General features: G+C 38.9%; 1 non-coding gene across 1 annotated transcript; it reads left to right on the top strand.

Annotated features, from left to right (window-relative positions):
• Positions 1–3509: 3509 nt before the first annotated feature.
• On the top strand, positions 3510–3617 carry LOC128595058 (U6 spliceosomal RNA). The gene has a single exon (XR_008382748.1). It is a non-coding gene; the product is annotated as a U6 spliceosomal RNA (small nuclear RNA).
• Positions 3618–6497: the final 2880 nt, after the last annotated feature.

The following is a 6497-nucleotide window of genomic DNA, read 5'->3' as shown; positions in this document are numbered from 1 at the left end:
ACAAACGAGCAGAGTTCAAAGTTCCTCCAACTACACTCCATGGGAGAGACCCTCTAAAAACTGGACCTACCTCCCTACTAGGGTGCCACGGCATTCTCCTGCCAGGCATAAAACTGTATGAAACTGTATATATTCTCTGCAACTCTGAGCTCCCAGCACTCCCCTCCACTCTCACTCTGAGGTCTGGAGGCCTGTCCCCCAGGAGTCCAGATTCTTGGGTGATTTCTCGAGGGGTGTGGGCAGGGCCTAAACTGCAGCTGGTCAGTGCTGACTCTGCAGCACGGGAGTGAGGAGAGGATGGTCGGCTGAGAGGGAACCACACCTGAGCGGTGGTGCCCCAAGGCGCACAGCAGAGGCTGTCTTCCAGCAACAATAGGGCTCACTCCGGATATTCCGAATCTACACCCCCTGTCTCCCTGGGCAACCAGAGGAGGCCAGGCATCTACTCAGGTGGCAACCACCATGGAACAGATCTGGGACGGAAACGCAGGCCCCATGAGTAAAGGGTTTGCCTGAGGCAATACCGGCCTGAGTGAAGCGCGGGGACTAGAAACGCACGCGCAGAGCCGGGAAGTTCCCAGGGCGGGGCTGACCCAGAGGACCACTTTACTGAGCCTAAGATGCACCCGGCCCTCAGGGGATTGTCAGCCTATAGACAAAGGAAGACAGGAGGCTAGAACTGACAGCTAACTGAATACAAACCTGCAGGAGCAAAGACAGGGCCTGAAGTGCAGACTCTGGGAACTCAAAACAGCTTCTCTTCTGCAGGGGAATTTAGCATGGACAGAAACAAATTCCGCAAAGTTGTTCTGTTCTGTCAATAACATCAATCAGGGGTGGGGCTGGAACTGAGTGAACACCCCCAAGCCTCCATCAAGCGCCTGAGGTTGTCAGGCCTCACCTCCCCCTGCTAGATAGAGGCAAAGCACAGTGGCCTGGCTGAGCAGAAATAGATTTCCCTGTGATTCAGGCAGGTGCAAACCCCTGGAGTATCTGTTCACTACAGGCAACTGGGTCACAGCCCTGCGGGGCTATCAGTGACTGGGTGTGACAGAGGTACAAGGTGGGGAAGGAGGCATCAACCTTCCCAGATTGATCTACATGTTGGGTGGGTCCTCCTGACTCCACGGAGCACCAGAGCAAGCCATATCTGAGTGGTCACCAGACCCCTGCGATCCAGTTGCCAGAGACCTTTTAAACTCTCCCACCCAAGATAGGTGCTGACTGAGACAATTGATTTGGACCTTTTGAACTGAGCCAATCTCTCGAGGACTATTCAGGTGTTGCCCTGGGTGTGTGGTTGTAGGAAGGTTTGATTTTCCTTTTCCAATTGTTGCCTGTGTGTGTGTTGGGGGGTGGTGGTGGTGGTGGTGACTTAATTGCTGTTATTTCTCCACAGCTGAGACTTCAACCAAGAGCAACTGTTTCACTAGGGACAGAGACCAGCTGAAAACAAGACAGAACGCTGAAAGTGAAGAAATCGGTCTGGGCGAGTATTTTATGAGGAGGACCCCCCTGGTCAATTGAAGCGGCTTCAAAAATACATTACTGGGAACTGACCAAACTAAAAAGCTTCTGCACAGCCAAGAACACAGTAAGTAAAGCAAGCAAACAGCCATCAGAACGGGAGAAGATATTTGCAGGTTATGTCTCTGACAAAGGTTTAATAACCAGAATCCACAGAGAACTCAAACGTATAAGCAAGAAAAGAACCAGTGATCCCATCACAGGCTGGGCAAGGGACTTGAAGAGAAAGTTCTCTGAAGAAGACAGGTGCACGGCCTACAGACATATGAAAAAATGCTCATCATCTTTAATCATCAGAGAAATGCAAATCAAAACTACTTTGAGATTATCATCTAACTCCAGTTAGATTAGCCCATATCACAAGACCAGAGATGTTGGCGTGGATGTGGAGAAAAGGGAACACTTCTACACTGCTGGTGGGAATGCAAATTAATACATTCCTTTTGGAAAGATGTTTGGAGAACACTTAGGAATCTAAAAATAGATCTGCCATTTAATCCTATAATTCCTCTACTAGGTATATACCTAGAAGACCAAAACTCACATTATAACAAAGATATTTGTACCATAATGTTTATTGCAGCCCAATTCATAATTGCTAAGTCATGGAAAAAGCCCAAGTGCCCATCAATCCACGAATGGATTAATAAATTGTGGTACATGCACACCATGCAATATTATGCAGACTTAAAAATGGAGACTTTACCTCTTCCATGTTTATATGGATGGAGCTGGAACATATTCTTCTTATTAAAGTATCTCAAGGATGGAAGAAAAAGTATCCAATGTACTCAGCCCTATTATGAAACTAATTTATGACTTTCACATGAAAGCTATAACCCAGTTATAACCTAAGAATAGGGGGAACGGGGAAACGTAGGGGAGGGAGGGTGGAGGAGGGCGAAGGGAGGGTGATTGGTGGGTTTACACCTGCGGTGCATTTTACAAGGGTATATGTGAAACTTAGTAAATGTAGAATGTAAATGTCTTAACACAATAACTAAGAAAATGCCAGGAAGGGTATGTTAACCAGTGTGATGAAAATGTGTCAAACTGTCTATAAACGGTCTATAAAACCAGTGTATGGTGCCCCATGATTGCATTAATGTACACAGCTATGATTTAATAATAATAAAAAAAGGCAACATTTCCATCAGTACCTAGAAACAAATCCAACAAAAGACATGCAAGAGCTCTAAGCAAAAAACTATAAAAAGACATTTGGACTTAAAATGAAGACCAGAATAAATGGAGAACTACATCATGTTTATGGGTTAGAAAAATCAATAATGTAATGTAATCAAATCCCAGTAGATCTTTTTTATGGATCAAGCTAATTCTTTATAAAAGCATAAAAAAACAAAAGATTTTTTTTAAAAATCTCTCCTTCTTTTTCTTCTCAATTTCTGATAGAAGAACTTGCCTTATCAGATATTAAGACTTAGTATGAAGCTACGGTAATTAAGACAGTATGAAAAAAATTGGACAAGTTAACTGAATTCAATGGGGAGCCACAATAAACCCAGGCATCTGTGGAATTTGGGTTATCCCAGAAGAAATATATCAGCTAGATGGGAAATTAAGGACTATTCAATAAAAGAAAGTGGAAAAAAAATCATACATGTGGTAAAAGTTGAAATTAGAGTTCCATTTCATGCTAGATGTTACGAGCCAAATCCAAATGTATTAAAAGCTTAAATGTCAGAAACAAAAGTTAAAAATTCTTAGTAGAAAACATATATGAAAATATTTTAGGCTCAGTGGGTAGAAAGAGTTAAAAAATTTTAAACAATACAACTATAAAATAAACAAAATAAAAAAATAAATTTGACTATTAAAATTAGGATTTTTTTGTTTTTCAAAATATATTTTCAAGATGTCAAAAACCTAGTTACAAATGAGGAGAACATACTTATAATTCATACAACTGATAATCAGAATCAAGAGTATACAAAGAGCTTCAAATCAAGAGCAAACAAAATGTGCTTGCTTCGGCAGCACATATACTACAATTAGAATGACACAGAGAAGATTAGTGTGGCCCTTGCGCAAGGATGACACGCAAATTCGTTGAAGTGTTCCATATTTTTCTTAGAGATCTAAATAGACCTGCCATTTGATCCTACAATTCCTCTACTAGGTATATATCCAAAAGACCAAAAATTACATAATAACAAAGCTACTGTACCACAAGGTTTATTGCAGCCCAATTCATAATTGCTAAATCATGGAAGAAGCCCAAGTGCCCATCAACGCACGAATGGATTAATAAATTGTGGTATATGTACACCATGAAATATTATGCAGCCTTAAAGAAAGATGGAGACTTTATCTCTTTCATATTTACATGGATGGAGCTCTGGAACATATTGTTGTTAGCGAAGTTATTTCAAAAATGGAAGAAAAAGTATCCAGTGTACTCAGCCCTACTATGAAACTAATTTATAGCTTGCATATGAAAGCTATAACCCAAGAATATGGGGAAAGGGAGAGAAAGGGAGGGGGGAGGATGGGAGTGGAGGGAGGGTAATTAGTGAGACCATACCCATGGTGCATCTTACAAGGGTACATGCGAAACTTACTAAATGTAGAATATAAATGTCTTAACACAATAACTAAGAAAATGCCAAGAAGGCTATGTTAACCAGTGTGATGAAAATATGTCAAATTGTATATAAAACCAGTGTATGGTGCCCCATGATTGCATTAATGTACACAGCTATGATTTAATAAAAAAAAATAAAATAAATGTTGCATGAACCGAGACGCGAACGAGCAGCAGCTTTGCTGTAGGTGTAAACTCGCTCCTGTAATTATTAAGTCAAGAAATAGACTATACACCGTTTGATGGCATATAGCAAAATTCTTTATTCCACGTTTTAGTTTTATACTCTTCCAGTCACGTACACACCTAATCCATTATCTATAAGCTGAATTTGAACTTGAAAGGAAATTTATCATATCAATGTAACCACTTATGTAGTAAATCTCTTCCTCTAAACCGTGACTAGTTTTCCGAGCAGGGCACAAAGACAAAAATAGCTATAGGGGAACAGAGTTAATCTTCAAGCATTCACTCAGTTTACTCAGTATGAAGTAACGACTGTGACCTTCCTTCAGGGCAGACCACCTATAGACCTCTGACAGTATGTTGTTAACATATGTCAACCCTCTGGCCCGTATCTCTGAGGAAGGGTGGCATGCCCTTGGATCTCAGGCTTCACGGGGTGTACTGCTTCAGAGAAAAGGCCTAAGGAATTTTCCAAAGAGCCTAACTCTGTGAGTAACCCAGGGGGGTCCAAGCGTCTTAAGCCTCTGGAAGAAAAGCATGTCATTTTAAACTCACACTGAATTTACTTTGTGTGCTTGATGTAGGATAAGTTTATTTCTAAATATTATCCTACATAAATAAAAAAAAGAGCAAACAAAAACCAAATAGAAAAATGGGTGAAAGACATGAACAGAGTACAATAAGATAACGTCTACTTTAATTCAATCTGAGAATATCAAATCTGTAACTATCAAGTGTTAGAGAAAATGCTAATCACAGAATTTCTTCTCTATTCTATGGGATTCTTGATTGGTAGAATCACTTTGGAAAATCCTTAGTACCACATAGAGATCTTGTAGATATCCATAGTAATTCTACTTATTGGTTCAACACCAAAAGATATCATTGCTTAACTACAATAGGAAGTAGGGAAAACTTTGAAACAACTTAACTGTCTATCAAGAGAAGGATGGAAAATAAGCTCTGGTTTATTTCAAAAACAAAGTAGTGTCAGAGGATTCCCTATAGATTATATACAGCATGACTCTTGTTTTAATAGAACTAAAAGCAAGCATTTAAAATAACATTTTTAGGGAACAGATAAAACCATGCAAATCAAAGAAATAATGGCAAAAAAACAAAGGCCTGATAGTTGCCCAAATGCAGGGAGGCAAGAAATGAGTGGGAACCATATTACATAACTAGACATGAGTAAATAGCAAGATTCAGGCTGTTCAATTACATGTTGACTTCATAGATACTTAATCAGTATTAAAAGTAAGTTAAAAATAAATGAAGGCCTTGGCTCAGCGCCCGTAGCACAGTGGTTATGGCACCAGCCACATACACAGAGGGTGGCAGGTTCGAGCTTGGCCTGGGCCAGCTAAACAGCAATGACAACTGTAACAAAAAATAGCCAGGTGTTGTGGCAGGTGCCTATAGTCCCAGCTACTTAGGAGGCTGAGGCAAGAGAATGACTTATGCCCAAGAGTTTGAGGTTGCTGTGAGCTGTGACTCCACAGCACTCTACCAAGGGTGACAGAGTAAGACTCTGTCTAAAATAAATAAATAAATAAATGAAGGCCTTGCATGGGAAATTAATGAGAATGTGTCATGAAGCAGAAGTTATAACTTATCTATTTCTGTGTACCACTTGTAATCCATTTTAAAAAGAAAAAATAATCTGAGACTAAAATTTTAGATTATTTCTTAAAATACAGGCACATATTATAACAAAGGAATGAAAAAAATCAGGTTACATGTTTTAATCTTATTTGAAGGTTAAAGGAGGCTAGATACTGATTAATTTTCACTACTGATAAAAATACACCTTTCAAGTAAGGCTAATAAAAATTTAATCACAATAAAAAAATTAATCATCATTGTATACAGTTATGATTTAATAAAAAAAAATTAATCACAATAGATAAAAAACAATCAATAGAACTTTACAGGCAAAGGGGAAAAAAGAAATAGAAAAGAAATAAGAAAAGGAATAAGAAATAATAAGAGAGACTAACAAATGAAAAACATTAAGCATCAAGAATAAGGAGAAATATGAATTATCACAATAAACTTGTGAAAATTAAAAAAGAATGAAACAAACTCAGTGTTTCAAATATTATTTTATTCATTTAGAAAATAAAAAATTAGAGTGACCAAATTATGACATGTTATTTGCGATAGTAAAAGATTTTAA

The sequence above is a fragment of the Nycticebus coucang genome, chromosome 9 (genome assembly GCF_027406575.1).
Source record: "Nycticebus coucang isolate mNycCou1 chromosome 9, mNycCou1.pri, whole genome shotgun sequence".
NCBI classification, from domain to species: domain Eukaryota; kingdom Metazoa; phylum Chordata; class Mammalia; order Primates; family Lorisidae; genus Nycticebus; species Nycticebus coucang.
The sequence above is the reverse complement of the archived record's forward strand: the minus strand, read 5'-3'. Positions and strand labels throughout refer to the sequence as shown.